Genomic DNA, 23299 nt, shown 5'->3' with positions numbered 1-23299 from the left:
AAAGGGATACGAATTAGAAAGGAAGAGATCAATTTATCATTATTTGCAGATGACATGATTCTATATATAAAGGACCCTAAAGACTCTACTAGCAAAGTGTTAGAGCTGATCAAAACCTACAGCCATGTAGCAGGATACAAAATAAATACACAGAAATCAGTAGCCTTCATATATGCTAACAACAAACACACAGAGGATGAAGTCAAAGAATCACTCCCATTCACAATTGCATCAAAAAAAAAAAAAAAAACTAAATTACCTTGGAATAAACCTAACCAAGGCAATAAAGAATCTCTACAATGAGAACTTTAAAACATTCAAGTGAGAAATTGCAGAAGACACTAATAAGTGAAAAAATATCCCTTGTTCCTGGATTGGAAGAATCAATATTGTGCAAATGGCAATCTTACCAAAAGCAATCTACACATTTAATGCAATCCCCATCAAAGTTCCAAAGGCATTCTTCATGGAAATAGAAAAAAACAATCCAAAAATTCATTTGGAATCACAAAAATCTGCAAATATCTAAGATAATACTGAGCAACAAAAATAAGGCTGGTGGTATCACCATACCTGATTTTAACCTATACTACAGAGCCATAGTAACAAAAACAGTGTGGTACGGGCACAAAAGCAGACATGTAGATCAATAGAGCAGAATAGATGACCCAGATGTAAGTCCAGGTAGCTATAGCCACCTGATATTCAATAAAAGTGCCAAAAATACTCATGGAGAAAAGACAGCCTCTTCAGCAAATGGTGTTGGGAAAACTGGATATGTATCTGTAGAGGGATGAAAATATATTCTTCTATCTCTACATGCATAAGAATTAAGTCCAAATGGATTAAAGACCTTAACGTCAGACCAGAAACTCTAAAAATGCTAGAGGAAAAAGTAGGGGAAACCCTTCAACATACTGGTTTTGGCAAAGACTTTCTGAATACAACCCCAATTGCTCAGGCAATAAAACCACAGGTTAATCACTGGGACCTCATGAAATTACAAAGATTTTGCACTGCAAAGGACACAGTGAAAAAAGCAGACAGGCAACCTACAGACTGGGAAAAAATCTTCGCCAGCTATATATCTGATAGAGGATTAATATCTAGGATATACAAAGAACTCAAATAGTTAACTAATAAGGAATCAAACAAGCCAATCAAAAAATGGGCTATGGAGCTAAATAGAGAGTGCTCAAAGGAAGAAATACGAATGGCATATAAGCATCTAAAAAGATGTTCTACATCACTAGTCATCAGGGAATTGCACACTAAAACTACATTGAGATTACATTTCACTCCTGTCAGATTGGCTACCATCATGAAAACAAATGATCATAAATGCTGGCGGGGATGTGGAAAAAGAGGAAACCTTCTACACTGTTGGTGGGAATGCAATCTGGTCCAGCCATTGTGGAAATCAGTGTGGAGGTTCCTAAAACAGCTAAAGATTGATCTACCATATGACCCAGCTATAGCACTCCTAGGCATATATATCCGAAGGAATCATCTCATTTCCTTAGAAGTACATACTCAACCATGTTTACTGCTGCTCAATTTATAATAGCAGGGAAATGGAACCAGCCTAGATGTCTCTCAACTGATGAGTGGATAATGAAGATGTGGCACATTTATACAATGGAGTTCTACTCAGCGGTAAAGAAAAATGAACTTATGAAATTTGCAAAAAAATGGATGGACCTGGAAAGGATTATACTAAGTGAGGTAACCCAGGCCTAGAAAGCCAAGCGCCACATGTTCTCTCTCATATGTGGATCCTAGCTACAGATGACTGGGCTTCTGCGTGAGAATGAAAATACTTAGTAGCAGAGGCCAGTAAGTTAAAAAGGAGACATAAAGGGAAGAGAAAGGAAGGGAGGAGGGTACTTAATAGGTTGATATTGTATATATGTAAGTACAATGATTGTAATGGGGAGGTAATATGATGGGGAATGGAATTTCAAAGGGGAAAGTGTTGGGCGGGAGGGAATCACCATGGGATTTTTTTTTATAATCATGGAAAATGCTAATAAAAATTAAAAAAAAAAAAAGAAAAAAGACTGCTAGGCCACTCTGACCTGGCTCTTATTTCAACCCTGGAGATCAATGGGTAACAGATGTCACAGTTAACCTGTGCTAACATCTCCCTCACCAGTATTTTTATTGTTAATGCAATTCAAACAAAAAACTTCTTCATATTACAGAGTAAATTATTATGGAATTATATATTAGTACAAGTTAGTATAAAATGCAAGAGTTATCCTCACTACTCCATCCTTACTACTTTTGGGTCAGGTCTTTTAGTATGCTAAGAATGACTATTGATTAATAGTTAATTAGACAAAGGTGGCTCTGAAGTCTCTTAAGGCCTGAGATACACCCAAGGTGTCTACCATGCTAGACACCAGAGTACTGGTTTTTGTATGAAGAATAAATATGGCAACATGAAACTGGTGAGTACCTCTGAGGCGAACTGTATATAAACAGAAACAACCCAGAGGTAAAATAAATGCTTTGTATCACCCTTTGGATATTGTATTTTTTGAGGGCTATTAATGAGATTGATAATGAATCAATTAGTATGATTTGACAATAGATTTCTCCTAAATACTAGTTCAGACTTTGAGGGGCACAGAAATGAGCTTACACAATAGATCCAAAGGGTTAGGGCAATGGCTCAGTCAGTAAAGTGTTTGCCATGCAAGCATGAAAATTTGTGTTTAGATTGCCAGCACCCATGCAAATGCTGGGGTGGGGGTGGAGAGATATGTGCACCTGGAATTTCATTGCTTAGAAGTTGGAGACAAGAGAATCCTGGGGTGTGCTGGCTAGCTAGATAGCCAAATCAGTGAGCTCTGAGATCAATAAATAAGGTGTAGCGGGATTCAGGAAGCCTCAATGTTGACTTCTTGCCTCCATACCCATGTGCATACACCTGCACACACATATGCATCAACACATATCTGAACGTGCATAAGGACAGTCATACATACCACAACACAAATACACAGTCTCTAGTCAAAAAGACAATGAAAAATAAATAAAAATCCAGGCATGGTGGAGCAAGCCTTCAAGGATTACTGTGAGTTCAAGACCAGCCTGAAAATACAGGGTGAGTTCAAGGTCAGCCTGGACTAGACTGACTCTACCTTGAAAACAACCAAAAAACAACAACAATTAAAAAGATATGATGGCTGGCCAGATGGCTTTGATTAAGCTGTTTGCTTGCAAAGCCTAAGGACCCAGGGTCTGATTCCCTAGTACCCATGTACAGCTAGATACACAAAGTGGCACATGCATCTGGAGTTCGTAGTGCGAGAGGCCCTGGTGTGTCCATTCTCCTTCCCTCTCTCCTTGCAAATAAATAAGTAAATACATTTTAAAAAAACAGTCACAAAGGCCAGGCCACAACTTTAATCCCAGTACTGGGAAAGCCAGAGGTAAGAGGATCAACATGAGTTCAAGGCCAGCCTGGGGCTACAGAGTAAGTTTTAGGTCAGCCTGGGTTACAGTGAGACACTACCTTGAAAAAATAAAAACTACAAAAAAGAGAGTAACAAAAGGGACAAAAAACCAGAATTGAATCTCAGCAGTGTACACGTTCTGAACTAGCATATAGCATTTGAACTTTGAATAAAAATGTATAAATTTCCTTTCAATATTAAATGGAGCTTTGCAGGAATTTTGCTTTGTTTTTGTACAACTCCAAGGACTGTTACAACAGTGGTGTAGAGCGGAGCATCATTCAGAAAGTGAATGGTGCCCCCTTTTGGAAGTCACTAAAATTTCCTTCGGTGAAGTTAGTTCTACCATAAGGGAACATCAAATATTTAATCCCGCTTTTAACACTCCTCTTCCATCTTTACCCTCTCTATCCAGATTTTGTTTGGTTTTTCTTGGGTCTCGCTCTAGCCCAGGCTGACCTGGAACTCACTCTGTTGTCTCAGGTTGACCTCAAGCTCGCAGCGATCCTCTTACCTGCTGGGATTAAAGAAAGGCATGCGCCACCACACCCGGTTCTACACCAGATTTTTTTTTTTCTGCACCAGCCATACTGAACTACTTACCATTTCCATGTTGTTTTGCTGCAGCCACACTGACTTACTGAACATCCAACTCAACTCATTACCGAGTTCTTCCCCCCTGTACTTCCTGAGACTTGCACAAGTTGTTCTCTTTGTCGAGCAAACTGCCCTCCACTTCCCTATGCCTTGACTAATTTTTTTCTTTCAGACAGAATGAAAGTGTTAAGAAACCATGCCTAATAAGAAAATAACTAGAACATGCCGGGCGTGGTGGCGCACGCCTTTAATCCCAGCACTCGGTAGGCAGGGCTAGGAGGATTGCCGTGAGTTCGAGGCCACCCTGAGACTAGAGAGTTAATTCCAGGTCAGCCTGGGCCAGAGCGAGACCCTACCTCAAAAATAAACAAAAAAAAGAAAATAACTAGAATATAATGAGAATTTAAGGATCAGCCACTGATTGCCCCATTTCATGAAAAAAAAAAAAAACAAAAAAAAACCTCAGGTAGCGCGGGAGCGAGTTTCCAAAGCAGCGTTAGAGAAGCGAGCCAGACAGCGTGTGGTAGAGGAAGTGAAGACAGGAAGGCACGATTGTAAGAAAACGGTTAACGACGGACTGGAAGACAGCAAGGTGGTTAGGTACGCTGGCACAGGATCTTTTCGTAAAGGTAGCGGCCTCACGGCGATACGATTCACGGGGATGGAAAGGGCAAGCTGGGGAGGACGGTGTTCTCGATCTCGGGCATCCGAGCGCGGGGCGGGCCGCACACGGCCGGCAAGCGCTCTGGCTTTGGCCCCGCGCTCTCTCGTACCCCGGAGAACACTCGCGCGGCCGTCAGCCAGCGCCGAGACAGCGCGCGCCCCGGCTCTCCCGCAGGCGCGAAAGGCGGCGGAAACTCTCCCCGCGCGGCCGACCGCTCCGAGGAGGGGGCGTGGCTCGCCCAGGCCCCGCCCACCGCGAGCGCGCGGGCCCCCGGCAACCGGCACCACACAACAAGATGGCGGCCGTGCCGCGGGTCGCCTGAGGGGGAGCGCCCGCGCGTCGCCGCTGCCGCGAGGCGGTTCGGCTCGGTTCTTGGGCGGTGAGTGTCCGTCCCAGCTTCAGCGAGTTGTCCCTCTGGCGTCCCGAGCGAACGGCCCGGCGAGGCGAGCAGGCCCGGGGCCAAGCGTGCGGCGGCCGGCCCGGGAGGGATGGATGGGGCGGGGGGCGTGTTCTTGGGACCCGAGGATTGGACGCGGAGGGTGGGAGGACCCGCCGCGGCGCGGGCAGGTGGATGCGGGCGGAGGTGGGGTTCGAGGACGGGGCCCCGAGCGGCGGAGGGAGGGAAGGGCCACCCCTGCGCACCGCGGTCGGAGGCCCGGGTGCCCTGAAGGTGGTGTCGGAATTGAGGAACGGGACAAAGTGCTAATAGGAGAGGAAGAGCAAATGCTCTGTGGTACAATGGTTAAGTGGCCATTGCATGTTGAAGGCAGATAGGATTCTTGATTCTGTGATCTTGTGTTAGTCTCAGCTCTGTGGCCCGAGCCGGCTCCCTACCTGACCTGTAAAGTCAGTAGCTAATCGCCTTTGATTGTTCACAAGTGTCAGATAAAGTTCTGTGTATTTTGTATGTATTAATTCATTAAGACTTTAACTGTTGACATACACATTTACAAAGTGACGTCACTGAGTAAAGTCACTAATTTGTCTAACTGTAAGCAAAAAAATCAAGATTTCAATTCAAGCCGTATAGTTCTATAATCAAGGTATTGATTGCTAATAATATACTTGTAAGTAAGATTAATAATTCTGTAAGGATTTAAATTTGGTAATTTAATAAATAATAAATAAAATAATAAATAAATCTGTAGCATGTTTGGCAGGACCCTTGAGTCAACAAATATTTTTGCTCGTAGTCTTAAAGTCTACAATCTTTGCTCATAGTCTTATGGTCTGGTAAGAGAAATACACTAACCAAGTAGTTTCATAAATTATTTATTAATTTTAGTTGTATAAATGCTTACAGGGGAGACCACTTGATGTGTAATATAATACAGAGATAGTGTAGAAACCTTGCCTTCTTAGCTCTATTCCTAGAATCTAACACAGTCCTTGACACATAAAAGTTGTTTGATAAAATTGGATATAAATTAACGGAAGGGGATGGTAAATTTGGTTTCGTGTGTCTGAGAATGGGTGAGATGAGAAAGAGGAAATGCAGGTTAGAGAGCAGAGGAAGTCACAAGAGGCCAGGGTTACAACAGAAAGGCAATTACTAGGACACAGGCTGAGAAAAAGAAGAATGAGTGAAGATGTTGTTTAAGTAGGGGAGTAATTGTAGGTAAGAGTGTTAGAATGGATGTCAGAGTGCTTTCTGGGTTGAATAGAGATAAGCAGCTCAGGAAGACAGGATGGACACAGCAGTGTTGGGTTGGGGTACTAGAATGAATCAGAGAAGTGAGGGCCACTACTGTGGTGCTGGGAACTGAGACAGAATCGGGGAAGAACTTTACAAGTCAACTAGGAGAGGAAAATGAGAGGCAAAAGTGGGCAGCACAGAATGAAGAATGAAGAATGAAGAATGAAGGCTTTAGAAAGAATTGTCATAAGGTTAGAGATGAGAATAAAGGAAGACAAGAATAAAGACAGGATTTCAGAGTGTTAAAGAGCAAGGGTGTTTAAATAAGTCCGGGAGTGTGGAATGAAGTGAAATCAGAGGGGATGTATTGACATACAATTAAAAGGTTAAGGAAGTGTGGGAGATACAGAGTCACAAAGTGTTACGGGTATTTGTATGTTAGGGTGATCTGGAGGGAGAGTTGGAAGATTTGGAAGTATTGAGATTTCCTGCAGTTGACAATCAGGGAACACAGTGAGGGGAAAGCTAGGTTGAATAGAGAAGGGGTTGTTTTCTGTACTAGCTGTGGTGGGCAGGGTTGTTGATGAGGACAAGTATCTGGGTTTGTAGGTAGTAGAATAGGTAGTGTTTTATAGCCTAGTCATCTGATTATAATTGGTCCAGCATTCCAGTGGCTCTGTGCTGCTCTGCAGACCTTCTCCTGGCCTTTAAAATGAGTCTTTAGGGCTGGAGAGATGGCTTAGCGGTTAAGCGCTTGCCTATGAAGCCTAAGGACCCTGGTTCAAGGCTCAATTCTTCAGGACCCACGTTAGCCAGATGCACAAGGGGGTGCATGCGTCTGGAGTTCGTTTGCAGTGGGTGGAAGCTCTGGCGCACCCATTCTCTATCTCTCTCTCCCTATCTGCCTCTTTCTCTCTCTGTCACTCTCAAATAAATAAATAAAAAAGGACAAAAAAATTAAAAATAAAATAAAATAAAATAAAATGAGTCTCTAGCTCAAGACTCATTCACTAACTCTAGCTGTACCTCTTACCTGTCTTCTCGTTTCCCTTATGTGGTCTTGGTTCATCCTAGTATTAGAAATGAGTTTGGGGGGCTGGAGAGATGGCTTAGTGGTTAAGCGCTTGCCTGTGAAGCCTAAGGACCCTGGTTCGAGGCTTGATTCCCCAGGACCCACGTTAGCCAGATGCACAAGGGGGCACATGAGTCTGGAGTTTGTTTGCAGTGGCTGGAGGCCCTGGTGTGACCATTCTCTCTCTCTCTCTCTCTCAAATAAATAAATTAAAAAAAATGAGTTTGGGGGTCCAAGACTGACCATACCATCCAAGGTACATGGAAGGGCAAGGCAATGTTTATTTCTGCAAAAGGGTACTTAGACTTTTTTTTTTTTTCAAGATAAGGTCTCACACTAGGCCAGGCTGATCTGGAACTCACTATATAGGCTCATGGTGGCCTTGAACTCTCAGCGATCCTCGTACCTCTGCCTCCTGAGTGCGCCACCATGCCTAGCAAAAGAGTACATAGATTTTAAAGAGTTCCAGCAAGCAGGCACACCCAGTGGGAAGTCCGCTGGATATTTATCCCCATCTGAAGGGTCCTGGGCTTTGTTGTGGACTTCCTACTCAGGAGGAGCTTTTCACTAAATGATGTTTTCTAGTGATGAGTTTTCCTATCTTATTTAATCCTTTGATTAGAAAAGACAGAATGTCTTTCATAATTCTCACATTGGGGACAGTCTTCTCATTGTTTTAATGTAACCCCACCCTGAGTTTCTTTTCTCCTTTAAAAATATTTTTATTTATTTGCAAGCAGAGAGAGAGAAGAGGGACAGAAAGAAAGAAGGGGGGGGAGGGAGGGAGAACAGATATGCCAGGGCCTCTAGCAACTGCAAAAAACGCCAGATGCACGTGATGCTTCAAGCATCTGGGTCCTGCAGAATCAAATCCCAGTTGGTTAGGCGTTGCAGGTAAATGCCTTAACCACTGAGCAATCTCTCCAACCCTTACTTTTTTAAAGCTGACCTTGGTTCTGATTCTGCTTTTGTTGTTGTTGTAATTATTTGTTTGCAAGCTGAGATAGACAGAGAACGAGAGAGAGAGGGAGGGAGGGAGAGAATGGGCACACCAAAGCCTCTAGCCACTGCAAATGGACTCCAAATGCATGTGCCATTTTGTACATCTGGCTTTATGTGGGTACTAAGGAATTGAACCCAAGTCTTTAGGCTGTGCAGGCAAGCACACTTTAACCGCTGAGCAATCTCTCCAGCCCTGATTGTCTTTTTTAAAATTTTTTAAAAAATATTTATTTATTTGAGATAGAGAGGGGAAGAGGCAGATAGAGAGAGAATGGGCACACCAAGGCCTCTAGCTACTGCAAATGAACTCCAGACATATGTGCGCCCTTGTGCATCTGGCTTACGTAGGTCCTGGGGAATCGAACCGAGGTTCTTAGAGTTCGCAGGCAGTGCCTTAACCACTAAGCCATTTCCCCAGCCCCTGATTCTGTTTTTTGAAGACATGAGGATTTTAACTTTATTTTGGGACTTTGATATCTACAGACCCTGGCATGCACTGAGTCACTTCACAACCTGTAAATTTCCACCCTAGACAAAGGAATCTTTTTTTTTCTTTTTTTTTTTTTTTTCTCGAGGTAGAGTCTCACTCTGGTCCAGGCTGACCTGGAATTAACTCTGTCATCTCAGGGTGGCCTTGAACTCATAGCAATCCTCCTACCTCTGCCTCCCAAGTGAGTGCTGGGATTAAAGGCATGTGCCACCACGCCCGGCCGACAAAGGAATCTTAACAGCAGGTGTTCAGTACCTCTAGTTTGTTAAGCCTGTAAACTCAAGTGTACACACACACACACACACACACACACACACACACAATATCATATTCTTATTTCTTACACTAGGGTCAAACTTCAACCTATTGCAGACCGCAATCTCATAGGCACTATGGTAACTTTTTTTTTTTCCTTTTCTCCCCCCCCCCCAGGTAGGGATCACTCTAGCCCAGGCTGACCTGGAATTCACTATGTAATCTCAGGGTGGCCTTGAACTCATGGTAATCCTCCTACCTCTGCCTCCCAAGTGCTGGGATTAAAGGCGTGTTCCACCTTGCCCGGCTCTATGGTAACTTTTGAGAGGGGATCTGGGAATGCACTGTGATTCTGGACGCACCACTTAATGTTTCCTTTTATAATTCATAAAAGCAAGGGTTGATGTAGGTTTCTGGAATCTATCACAATATTTATTCAACTCTAGGAAGGAGTAAGTATGAGTTTTCCTAATCAGGAGAACCTCATGGTAGGTAGGCTGTAGGTGACTGTTGTTTGGCCCCCAGCATCTCCCATGGAGCTTTCTAGCACTATGAGGGCTTTTTTTTGTGATAGGGTCTCACTCTGGCTGAGGCTGACTGGTACTTACTCTGCAGTCTCAGGCTGGCCTTGAACTCATAGTAATCCACCTACTTCTGCCTCTTGAGTGCTGGGATTAAAGGCATGCACCACCATGCCCAGCCAAAAGGAAAGGAGGGTTTCTATGGAACTGACTCATGTTATCTTAAGTTTTGTGTAATTCCTCTCCCCACCTTACTTACTCCCTATCCCTCCAAGATCTTCCCTCCCACCCCCTATATTCTGTCCCTCCCCTAGTCTGTCAAGTATCTTCTCCCTCTTTCCTCAGAAGTTCGATCTTAAAAGATTAGGACTAGTAGGGGGAGGCAGAAACTGAAGTCTCCAGTTAATCACCTCATATCCCAGTTATCTCTCCCTCCCCCCCAAAAAAAAACAAAAAAAAACAATGTAATAAGTTTATTGTACTGGACATTTTTCTTATTTTTTTTAGGGCTTTGGCTTTTATTGGTATTCATTGTGGCATATTGAGCGCAACAGTCAGTCTCTATGGGAGGATCCTTCCCACTCTGGCTCTTACAATTTTTCCACCATGTCTTCCACATTAGTGTTCCTTGAGTCTTAGTGGGTGTATTATAAGTCTCCTTTAGTGCTGAGCTCTCTGCATCCTCTGAAATTCTACTTTGATGAGTTTTGAGTCTCCACAGTGTCTACCACCATCTCCCTGGAGGAGGTTATCAGGCTAGCATTGCTAGAGTAGCAGTCCTGTTTAAATTACCACATCCTCTGTAGTGTCTCCTGGGTCTGGCGGATGTGATAGAGATGACTCATGCTGGGCAGTTGGCTACCTTTTCTTGTCACATTGATGGATCTTGAATGTTGCCAGTATTTGCTGCCATCTGTAAAAAACAATTCTCCAACCAAGAGTGAAAGTAACATGGATCAAATGGGATAAGCATAGTTATTTAAAAGACTTTTTGATGGGTGTACCCTCTTTACCTAGCCAAAGAACAGAGGAAGCTTCTCCCTAGAGTCTGTGATCTTCCTGTCCATAGGGTTCTGACTTGGTTCTCATGACCAGGCATGAATTCCCTCTCATTGAGTGGCCCTCATATCAAATCAGATAGAAGTTGATTACTGCCATAGCATGCATACCACTATTGCATAGGTATGTACATCTTGCCCCATTGGTTGACTTTGTAGCTTGCAGGATCCACTGCTTGTTCACACTGTTGGTAGCCATTATCCCCCAGCAGCTTGCATAGCACTTTCCAGTACTATGATGGCTAACCAGCAGAGAACTGGCTTACTTCTCAATTCCAGGATAATATTTCTCTCTCTTTCTTTTTTTTTTTTTCTTTTTTTCCTTCTTTTGGTTTTTCGAGGTGGGGGCTCATTCTACTTCAGGCTGACATGGAATTCATTATGTAGTCTCAGGGTGGGCTCTAACTCACAGCGATCCTCCGACCTCTGCTTCCCACATGCTGGAATTAAAGGCATGTGCCACCAGGCTCTTCTAGGATGATCTCTTGATGTCCTATGACCACAGCCTGTGATGTCTTCAGCAATAGGGTCTTAATATTTAGCTCAGGTGGGTAACCAAGTGCCTTGGCAGTGGCCTGTATTGTTTTGGAGACCTCATGGGCTTCCCTGACAAATAACTATGTGTGGGGGATATCCCAGTTCTGACACTGGGATATCTCTAGAGCTCATGGCTTTAGGGTTAGGCTTTCTATACCTGCTACAGGGCACTTATACCCAGACTATTTACCCTACCTCCTGTATTTTTTAAAGTTATATCTTGGGCTGGAGAGATGGCTTAGCAGTTAAGGTGCTTGCCTGCAAAGCCAAAGGGTAGGTTCAGTTGTCCAGGACCCATGTAAGCCAGATGCATAAGGTGGCACATGTGTCTGGAGTTCGTTTGCAGTGGCTAGAGGCCCTGGTACATGCATTTTCTCTCTATCTCTGTCTCTGAAGTAAAATAATTAAGTTAAATTTAAAAGTTATATCTTTTAATTAGCTAACCAGGAAGAAAGTTTCTATGGCACCGATTCATGAAGTCTTGATTTTGTGTGTCCCCCTCCCACTCCTGCAGCCCATTCTTACCCTTGACCCCTCCAAGTCCCTTCCAGCTCCTATATTCTGTCCCTCTACTGTCTGTCAAGGGTCTTCTCATCTCCTTCCCTGTTTCCATTCTCTCCTCACTTCATTTTAGTTCTTTGCCCATACTACTGATATTAACTACAGCTTACAAACAAATCAAGCTGTTTCATGTTAAGAACTGCATTTGAAAGAGAACATGCTGCATTTGTTGTGGGTGACATTTGTGTTTCTGAAACTGTGTGGCCTTGCTTAGTATTTTTTCCAAGTCCAACCGTTTTCCTCCAGATTTCATTAGTTCATTTTGCCTTACCACTGAATAGAATTTCATTATGTATATATGTACCACATCTTCATTTTCCGTTCATTAGTTGATGGGACCAATTCCAATTCCTAGCTATTGTGATTAGAGTAGCAACAAACATGACTGAGTAAGTATCTTTGTAGTAAAAAGTAGAGTCTTTAGGATATATGCCCAGGAGTTGTATAGCTGGATGAAATGGTAGGTCTGTTTTCAATTTTTTGAGGAGTCTCCATATTGATTTTCACAGTGGCTGTACAAATTTGCACTCTTACCAGCTGTGGTTGAGGACTCCTCTCTCCCCATACCCTCACCACCATTTGTTGTCATTTGCTTTTCATATGCTAGCCATCCTCACTGGAGTGAGATGGAATCTCAACATTGTTTTAATTTGCTTTTCTGTAATGACTAAAAATGTTGAACATCTTTTTAGATGCTTATTGGCCATTTGTATTTTTTTCTTTGATAACTCTGTGCAGTTCCCTGCCCCATTTTTTGAGTGAGTTGTTTGATTTTTTTATTGCTTAATTTTTTTTGAGTTCTTTATATATTCTAGATATTAAATCTCTGTTGAATGTATACCTGGTGAAGATTTTCTTCCATTCTGTAGGTTGCCTGCTAACTCTTTTGATGGCTTGCTTAGCTGTACAATAGCTTCTTAGTTTCATGAGGTCCCAATGGGTGAGTGTTTGTCTAATTCCCTGGAATACTGGGGTCTTACTCAGAAAGTCTTTCCCTATGCCTATATCATTGAGTGGTCTCCTTGTTTTTCCCTGTAGTTGTTTTAGAGTTTCAGGTCTTATCTCAAGATCCTTGATCCACATGGAGTTGATTTTAGCACAGGGTGAGTAAAGAGAGTATAGATTTATTTTTCTGCATGTGGTTATCCAATTTCTCCAGCACCATTTGTTGAAAAAGCTATCTTTTCTTCAGTATGTGTTAGTGGCTTCTTGGTTGTAGATCAGATAGCTGTAGTTACTAGAACTTAAACCTGGATGTTCTGTTCCATTGGTCTATGTGTCTGTTTTTCTACCAGCACCATGCTGTTTTTATCACCATATCTTTGTAGTATATCTTGAAATCAGATATGATGATACCACTAGAATATTCTTTTTGCTGAGGACATTTTTGGCTATCAGAGGCTTTTTGTGCTTCCATCTTAATTTTAAAAAATCATTGATTTATTTTAATTAAAAGGTTCCAAGCCAGGCATGGTGGCACATGCCTTTAATCCCAGCACTTGGGAAGCAGAGGTAGGAGGATCGCTGTGAATTCGTTCGAGGCTACCCTGAGACTCCATAGAGAATCCCAGGTCAGCCTGGGCTAGAGTGAGACCCTACCTTGAGAAAAAAAAGAAAAGGTTCCATGTTAATTTTGATGTTGCTTTGTTGCTTTTGTCTAACTCTGTGAAGAATGTTGTTGGAATTTTCATTGGAATTCCATTGATTGTATGTATCACTTTTGACAGGGTGGCTATTTTCACAGTAGTCTTTCAATCCATGAGTATGGAAGGTCTTTCCATCTTCTCATGTCTTCCTCAGTTTCTTTCGTCCGTGTCTTTATGTTTTCATTGTCTAGGCCTTTCACTTCCTTGGTGAGCATATTCCAAGATATTTAATTTTTTCTGGCTATTGTTAATGGTAACTGCTTCCCTGACTTCTTTTTTTTTAAGTTTTTATGTATTTATTTATTTGAGAGTGACAGAGAGAGAAAGAGGCAGATAAAGAGAGAGAATGGGCGCGCCAGGGCCTCCAGCCACTGTAAACGAACTCCATACTCATGCGCCCCCTTGTGCATCTGGCTAATGTGGATCCCCCTTTCTAGCTTACTGGTCTCTGTTATTGAGTTTTATTCCAACTCACATAGAAGTCCAATCATTTATAGCTAGGATCAACATTTGAGAGAGAACATGAGATGTTTGGTTTTCTGGGACTGGTTTACCTCACTAAATATAATTATTTTCAGATCTAACCATTTCCCTACAAATTTCATTTTTCATTACTGCTGAGTAGTACTCCATTTTATAAATGCACCACACCTTCCTTATCCACTCATCAGTTGATGGACATCTAGGCTGGTTCCATTTCCTAGCTATTGTGAATAGAGCAGCAATAAACATAGTGGAACAAGTATCTCTAAGGTAGTGAAATGAGTCCTTAGGTTGTATGCCTAGGAGTGGTATAGCTGGGTTTTATGGTAAATCTATTTTTAGCTGTCTCAGGAACCTCCACACTGATTTCTACAATGGGTGGACTAGATTGCATTCCCACCAGCAGTATAGAAGGGTTCCTCTTTTTCCACATCCTCACCAGCATGTGTTGTCATTTGTTTTCATCATGATAGCCATTCTGACAGGAGCAAGATGGAATCTCATCTTAGTTTTAATTTGCATTTCCTTGATGGTATATTCAGTTATTATTATTATTTTGGGGGGGGGGGTTCGAGGTAGGGTCTCACTCTAGCCCAGGCTGACCTGGAATTCACTATGGAGTCACGGGGTGGCCTCGATCTCATGGCAATCCTCCTACCTCTGCCTCCCTAGTGCTGGGATTAAAGGCGTGCGCCACCACACCCAGCTTATTCAGTTATTTTTAAAAATGATTTGTTTATTAGAGAGTGGGGAAAGAGAGAATGTGCGAACTAGGCCCTCTAGCCACTGCAAATGAACTCCAAACACATGTGCCACCTTGTGCATCTGGCTTTACATGGTACTGAGGAATCAAAACCAGGTCCTTAATGCTTTGTAGGCAAGGACCTTAACCGCTAAGCTCTCTCTCCAGCCCCTATATTCAGTTCTATGAGTGTGATAATACATGTAAAAAAGTTTATCACAATATTTAGAACATTACTAGTAACTAGCATACTGTTTTTTAGAGTTAGCTGCAGTGATAGCAGATCTTCATCTTTTCAGAGATGCTTAATAAAAATGCATTTGGAGTCAAGTTGACTGAATAAGATTTATGATCAAGATGGGAAAATAAAAACCAAGTATAGCTGCAATTATGAATGTGATTTTTTAAAAAATATTTTATTTTTATTTATTTACTTATTTGACAGAGAAAGGGGGGGGGAGAGAGAGAATGGGCTCACCAGGGCCTTCAGCCACTGCAAACAAACTCTAGACACATGTGCCCCTTGTGCTTCTGGCCAACGTGGGTCCTGGGGAATTGAACCTGGGTCCTTTGGCTTTGTAGGTAAACACCTTAACCACTAAGCCATCTCTCCAACCCATGAATGTGATTTTTTATGAGATATTAATTTAATATTAATTAACTTAATAGTTTATTTCTGAAAGCAATATCCAAATAAGCATTTCAAAAAGGTTTCAGGAAAGATTAACGTTCCTAAAATGACTGTGTGATCATTGAAGACAGATACATCTGCTAAATGCTACTTAGTTGATTAAATATATTCAGTGATGAATATTAATGGAAGCTCTTTTTAATATATACTTTAATGTTCAATCACTTTAAAAAAGATTTTTATAATACCAGACTATATAATACCCATATGCCTGTGAAAGTATGTTATATATTAACAGATAGATAATTACATAGTAACAGAGATATGAAAAACTCAAATTTATATTTTTCCTACTTTCATAAACCACCAGTATGCACTTATGACATCATATGTATGTTGGTGGCTTCCACACACAACAAATACTTCTTTAATCCACCTCTGGATATCATTTCTTTTGCCCAATTCCATTATTATCTACATGGAGACAGAGGTAGATTTGAAAAGCTGTGGACTCAGTCCCATAAAACTGCCACCAACATTACATGCCAATTCCAAATAGTAGGTTATCATTATACATCACATTGACTAGCTGCAAATTGCGGCTCCCTCTCCCTTCTCTGCGGGTTCAGTTAATTTGCTAGCCCTTTGCATATCTTATATTTATAATAAAGGATTACCAATGATTCTTGTGAATAACTTAATGCAAGAGATGCACTGACAAGGTGTATGGAATGGATCATAGAACTTCCATTTTATCTGTGGTAGGTACTTGAGGTATGTCCTCACATTCAGCTATTCTGAAGCTCTCTGACCCGCCTTTTAATCTTATGTAGACCCTTATTTCATAAGCATGGTTGTTATTATTTGCATGTGTGTTTGTGGGGAGCCTCTTGTTGCTGAAAATGAATAACAGATGTGCGTGCGTGTGTGCGTGCGTGCGTGCGTTCTTTCTCTTTCTTTCTTTCTTTCCTTCTTTCTTTCTTTCTTTCTTTCTTTCTTTCTTTCTTTCTTTCTTTCTTTCTCTTTCTTTCTTCTTTCTTCTTTTGCATCCAGCTTACATGGGTTGCTTGGGAATTGACAGCATTATACTGGCATGTATATCCTGTCAGGGTGTTTGCTTTTCAGTAGCTTAGACTTCTGGTTGCTCAGACCATTGTTAGTCACTTTCCCCCAATAGCTCATCTAGTACTTCCCAGCACAAGACAGGCTAACTGTCTGGGTACTGGCCCTGTTCTGGATTCCAACTAGGTCTCTCCATACTTGGTGTGGGCAGCATATTGTGTCTTCAGCAATAGGGTCTTACTTTTTACCTTAGGCGGGTACTCAAGTGCTCTGACAAAAACCTGTTTTGTTTGGGAGATCGTGTAGGCTGATAGGCTTCTCAAGCAAGCACCTTTAACCAACGAGCCATCATTAACCTTTTTTTTCTAATTTTTTTTTGCTTTGTTTTTAGATTTTAAGCAGGGAGAATAGGAGAAATTACAGATATTGAACAAAGATGGAATAATTTTTAGCTAACCCTTGCTCCAGATCTGCCTAAAAGTTTTTTGCCTAGAAATATGCCAAGTTTATAGTATTATGATTATTAGCCAAAATGTACTTATATAAAAGAAACTATATATATATCATTAAAATCTTGGTTCTATTTTTGTTTTTTCTAAACCTAATTTTGCAGAGTAGAACTCTTAAAGCTATTCTTTTGTTGAGGTACTGAATAATACAAGCCTCATATTTTCTATGTTGTATGTCTTTATTCAGTAAATTTTTATTACTTAATATCTTCTAAGCATTAGTATAGACCTGGAATATAGTAGTAGTTCTTTCATGGAGTTTACAAGCAAGCATCTTTAGTCCCTGAGCCATCTCTCTAGCCCATCCATGGAGTTTATATATTATTGGATTAATTATGTGATTTGACTTAAAAATTAGTTTTAGAGAGGAATTAATTTCATCCAAACTAATTATAGCATGATTACTCACTGGGTCATATTGCATTCTGAGTCTCAAGCTTTCTTATGTGAAAAGTAAAGGAATGTGATCAAAGTTCCTTAAATCAGTAAATGCTTTCTCTCCCTTCTACAGGATCTACATTTCAGTAAAATTTATTTTGTGGGTAAGTAATATAACTAACTGCAATGAGTTTTGATGAGTCAAAGCCAATGAGCACAATTTGTAGATAAAAGAATGGAATGGGGTTTATTACTTATAGCATGTAAGGAGAGCACTAAATTATTTTCAAAGCAGTCCTCTCCTCAAAGAAAGCAAGGGGATTTTACTGAGGACTGACATAGGAAAACACCTTAGAGATAGGTAGACACATTCTTGAGCATGTTCCTTAAGGTCATAAATCACATGTTCAAAAAGGAAAGATGGGCCAGGTTTGGTGGTGCATGCCTTTAGTCCCAGCACTCGGGAGACAGAGGTAGGAGGATCGCTGTGAGTTTGAGGCCACCCTGAAACTACAGAGTGAATTCTGTGTCAGCCTGGGCAAGAGTGAGACCCTATTTCAGAAAAAAAAAAAAAAGAAAGAAAAGAAAAAAAGAAAAGAAAGAAAGATGGTGGCACATTTCTGAGATGCTCAGTTAAGAGTTATCACATGTCCAGAATGGAAGAAGGCAGAAAGACATGCTTCTGAGCAGAGACTTAAATATTATAAGAAGCAAAATTTACTTTAGGTCATCTAAAAGAATGAGTCTGACTTTGTGACCTTTGCTGGCTCATTGTAAGTTTCTCTAAAGAGTTATAGCTGAAACAGCAACAGAGAAAAAAAAAAAAACTTGGAAGGGAGGGTGGTAGATTTAAATCTTTCCTTCTTAGTTTAGGAGTTTACCTTTAAAAGTGCTGCCTCTGGGCTGGAGAGATGGCTTAGCGGTTAAGCGCTTGCCTGTGAAGCCTAAGGACCCCGGTTTGAAGCTCGCTTCCCCAGGTCCCACGTTAGCCAGATGCACAAGGGGGCGCACGCGTCTGGAGTTTGTTTGCAGAGGCTGGAGGCCCTGGCGTGCCCATTCTCTCTCTCCCTCTATCTGTCTTTCTCTCTGCGTCTGTCGCTCTCAAATACATAAATAAATAATTAAAAAAAAAGTGCTGCCTCCCTTTAATGGCTAGCAGCACGACTAGAAACCTGAGTTTAAAGTGATCATGTATTCATATAGCATGAGATGAACATGAATGGATATCAGAAACATTATGTTTAACAAGAGAAGATATCCTTAAATGATACTGTCTAATTTTTAATGTAAAATTCAAAAATAGTTGTAAAATCTGGTGTAAGAGATCATGATAGTGACTAGAAGAGGGCATATGGGCTTCTGAGATTCTGGGTTCTTTTTTTTTTAATATTTATTTATTTGAGAGATAGAGAGAAAGAAGCATATAGAGAGAATGGGTTCCAGGGCTTCCAGCCACTGCAAATGAATTCCAAAAGCATGAGCCACCTTGTACATCTGGCTTACATGGGTACTGGTGAATTGAACCTGGGTCCTTAGGCTTCATAGGCAAGTGTCTTAACCACTAGGCAATCTCTCTAGCCTGGTTCTGAGTTCTTAATCTGAGAATGTGGGCACACCACGATTTCTTGCTGCTGCAAATGAATGCCCATCTGGTTTTATGTGTGTGGCTGGGGAATTGATCCTGGAATAGCAGACTTTGCAAGCGCCTTTAACCTCTGAGCCATTCCCCAGCTCCTGATACTGCATTCTTTACCAGCAAAAAATAATCATTAATGTGATAAGTAAGAGATTAGTTTTGTCTGAAAAAGTGACTTTCTGGAATCCTTTCACAAAGTCACATTTCAGTTTTTAGAGAGAAAGGCATGGTGCTCTTTTGAGGAGAGGGAATTTCATGAGCAAAACCCATGTGGTCAGATAACAATAAAAATATGACTAGAGAATAGAGTATGTGGTGGGGAGGTGCAGGAGATAAGGCCAGAAAGTTGGAGGCAGACTATGATAAGTCCTTTGGATAGTGCTGAAATGTTTAGGTTTATAGGCAGTGAGAAGTACCAGGCTTCTTTTGTTTTTATGAAGTAAGTAAAGTCGGGTGGAAGAAGAGTTGAGGGTAAAGAAAAAAAAGACTAGGAAAATAGTAATCTAAGGAAAACATAAATGTTGGATCAGAGCAGCGACTATGAAGATCTGTAGAGATGATTTTAGAATTACTGCACAGGTTGCATAAATATCTAGAGCGAGAGAAGCAGTAGTAGAATAGGTCTTCTTAAGCCTGTCCCATCATGACCCTTTTTGCTTGAAATTTAGGTACGTAAAATAGATATGCAAGTAGAAGATTTTGCTGCTAATAAATCATACTGAAATTTATTTTAAAATATTCTTGGAGCCAGTGTGGTGTCACATGCATTTAATCCCAGCACTTGGGAGGCAGAGGTAGGAGGATCGCCAGGAGTTTGAGGCCACCCTGAGACTACACAGTGAATTCCAGGTCAGCCTGAGCTAGAGTGAGACCCTACCTCAAAAAACCATATGTATGTATATATGTATGTATGTATACATATAGATACATATTTATTCTTCGGTATATGTATAATTTTACCATTTATTAAAAAGAAGAGACAAATTTGCATGCTAATAAGATGGATGTGCTTATTTGTTTTTACATAAAGAATTGAATCTTGGAACTGGAGAGATGGCTGTGCAGTTAAGAACACTTGTGTAAGCCCCCAAGAGGCCTGAGAGACTTCTCGAGTTTGGTTCCCAGAGCCCATGTAAACAGCTGGATGCAGCCACACAGTATCTATAACCCCCAGTCCTGTAGGGGCACAAAGTCCTGAGAATCACCAGAGCTTGCAAAAAAACAGTAAGCTCTGGGATCAGTAAGGGACTCTGGCTCAGATAACAGCAGACAGAAGAGCTATGACCCAGGAAGGACGTCCACTGTTCCACTCCAGCCACCGCAGGCGAGCACATTCTGCCACAGGTGAACACATAGGCACCACTAGAGTGCGTACACATGCATGTACTACACACACCAGCAAAAAGACTCACATGGGGAGAGAGAAAGAGAAATTAAGTGTTGAATAGATATTTGATACTGCAACATTTTTCACATCCCCAGGTACTTTAGTTTCATAATCATCAGTGCTGAGAATGCCACTATGCAAAATACATAGTTAAAAAAGGCAGAAATATACTTAGGGCAGTTTCAAAAATTGGTTGGAAAATCTGCTCTAATACACAGTCAAGATTAATTTAATGATTTTTTTAAAATGAAAGTCAAGTTAGCATCTCAAACAGCAGGGTTTTTTGTTTTTTTTTAAATTGAGGCAAGCCCAACAGATTGGCCTTTTTTTTTTTAAATGTGAGAGTAGGATCAAGAGAGAGAGAGAATTAATGATTGAGATGGGGAGGTAATATGATGAAGAATGGAATTTCAGAGGGGAAAGTGCGGGGGGGGGGGAGGTATTACCATGGGATATTTTTTATAATTATGGAAAATGTTAATAAAAATTGTGAAAATAATAAATAAATAAATAAATAAATAAAAGTAAACGGAAAAAAATAAATAAAAGCACAAGATCAGTGGAAAAAAAAGAGAGAGAATTGGCGTGCCAGGGCCTCTACCCACTATAATTGAACTGCAGACTTATGTGCTACCTAGTATGCATGTGCAACTTTGCACACTTGTGTCACCTTGTGTCTGGCTTACATGGGACCTGGAGAATGAAACATGGGCTTCCTTAGGCTTTGCAGGCAAGTGCCTTAACCGTTAAGTCATTTCTCTAGCTTTCTAACAGCATTATGTAAAGTTAAACATTTATTTATTCATTCATTCATTTATTTATTTATTTGGTTTTTCGAGGTAGGGTCTCCCTCTAGTCCAGGCTGACCTGGAATTCACTATGGAGTCTCAGGGTGGCCTTGAATTCAAGGCGATCCTCCTACCTCTGCCTCCCGAGAGCTGGGCTTAAAGGCGTGCACCACCACGCCCGGCTTTAAAGTTAAACATTTAGACTGGAGAGATAGTTCAGCAGTTACATGTGCTTCCTGTGTAAGGATGGGTTTGAATCTCCAGAACCTATATAAACAGCTGGGGCCATGCACACCTTTAACCCTAGCCCCACAAGGCAGTGAAAAGCTGGAAGCTTTAGGATCAGTAAACAAGAATGGGCAGAAGAGCAATGGAGCAGGACACCCAACTTTCTACTCTGGTCACCATAAGCAAGTACATGGGGCACCATAAGGGCACTTACATGTGCATACCTCATATACACACTACACTCACAGAAACAGACCCCCCTCAAAAAAATCAATCATTCTACCATAGTATAATCCAAAGGCACACTAATTTGATAATTTGCTATATAATAATATACTGAAAAATGATAATAGGAAAATCTGAAAAGTCTTGTTTTTTATAGTTAAACCATTATATTTCTGTAAGACCAGAAACTTTGCATAGTAAAAATGTTGCAATTCATAACATGTCAGTAGCCTCAAGTCTGAGCTGAGGCATCAGGCAGTGTCCGTGCTGTTTGCTTCACAACCAAGGCTGAAGTGAATTCACAAAAATGCAACATAGAGTGACTATTGCCTGAAACACCTTGGATTCATGATATGTTTGATTTTGATTTTTTTTTTTTGGTTATTGCATGTTAATAAACCTTTTATTGTTCCCAAATTTTTGTTTGTTTGTTTTTTCGAGGTAGGGTCTCACTCTGGTCCAGGCTGACCTGGAATTAACTCTGTCATCTCAGGGTGGCCTTGAACTGATGGCAATCCTCCTACCTCTGCCTCCCGAGTGCTGGGATTAAAGGCGTGCACCACCACGCCCAGCTGTTGCCAAATTTTTATTTCACAGTTTAAAAAACTTTGGAGTAAAAGACAGTTCTTTTGATTGAATAGGTGTTTATTGAGTGACAGGCCTTATGCTAGATTGCAGAGGCAGTGATAAATAAAACAGAGGCATGGACCTCACAGGTCAGTAGAAAGAGAACTGTCAAGCAAGACCAAACAATTATATAATTACAAACTGTTACTGAGAAATGAATACAGATGGATTGACACAATAGAATTGGGGATTTGACTGAGTATGCCTTAAGCCAGAAGCTTTTCTGAGGAAGTAGCAGTTCAGCTGAACTGTGAGGGAAGACTGCAAATAAACACAGTTTAAAAGAGTTAAGTATTTGAGGTAGGAGTTACTTGTGGAGACTCAAAGCAGAGGGAATAATTGACAGGTGAGTAAAGAGACAAGGCCAGATCATGGGAGACCTTGTAGTTCACAATAAATATTTTGTTCATCGCAAACTTCTAGTTTACTTTTTAAGTATGTCACTCTGGTTGTCTGACTATAGTGTGTAGTGATGGAAAGGAAAGCAAGAGAGCTTGTAGACTGGTCACTTAGAAGCTTGAATTAAAGTGGATATGAGTAGAGATGGAGTAGAAGAATTTGAGGTAAACTTTGGTCTAAAATTAATAGAACTCAGTGAAGAACTGGTATAGGGAAAGAGAAGAGAGGTGTCAGAAATGACTCCCAGGATTTTGAGTTGTTTGAGTAAACACTGTTGGTTTGCGAGCACTGGAGGAGGAAAAGTGCAGAAGCAGGGTGAAAGAAGAGTGGGGAAATGGTAAGCTGGGCTGAGGTTTAGGAGGTTAACTTTAGAATGCCATTGAGATACCAAATAGACAACTAGGAAGAGGACTCTGGAACTCTGAAAGGTCAGATTGAAAACGTAAGTATCAGGATACAGGTAGCATTGAGAATGTTGAAGAGATGGCTTAGCAGTTAAGGCATTTGCCTGCAAAGCCAAAGGACCCAGATTCAGTTCCCCAGAATCCGTGTAAGCCAGATGCACAAGGTGGTACTGAAAGGCCCAAGAATTCAGAAGCCCAGAAATACTATCACGCTCCAAAGGGAGCTTAAGTGGGCCCCTGCATACCTCAAACTCCAGGCTTTACTCTCTGTTGAAAGCAAGTAAAGAATCCCTCTTC

The 23299-nt window shown here is 41.2% G+C and overlaps 1 protein-coding gene across 1 annotated transcript in view; it reads left to right on the top strand.

The window, feature by feature from the left end:
• The first annotated feature begins 5039 nt into the window (after window positions 1-5039).
• Window positions 5040-23299, top strand: part of Cntrl (centriolin) — a 108963-nt gene continuing 90703 nt past the window's right edge. Inside the window, exon 1 of the mRNA XM_045151244.1 lies at window positions 5040-5104. The gene's annotated coding sequence lies outside the window, so the exon portion shown is untranslated. The remainder of the gene's footprint in view (window positions 5105-23299) is intronic.

The sequence above is a fragment of the Jaculus jaculus genome, chromosome 1 (genome assembly GCF_020740685.1).
Source record: "Jaculus jaculus isolate mJacJac1 chromosome 1, mJacJac1.mat.Y.cur, whole genome shotgun sequence".
NCBI lineage: Eukaryota > Metazoa > Chordata > Mammalia > Rodentia > Dipodidae > Jaculus > Jaculus jaculus.
This window is presented reverse-complemented; position numbering and strand designations above follow the sequence as displayed.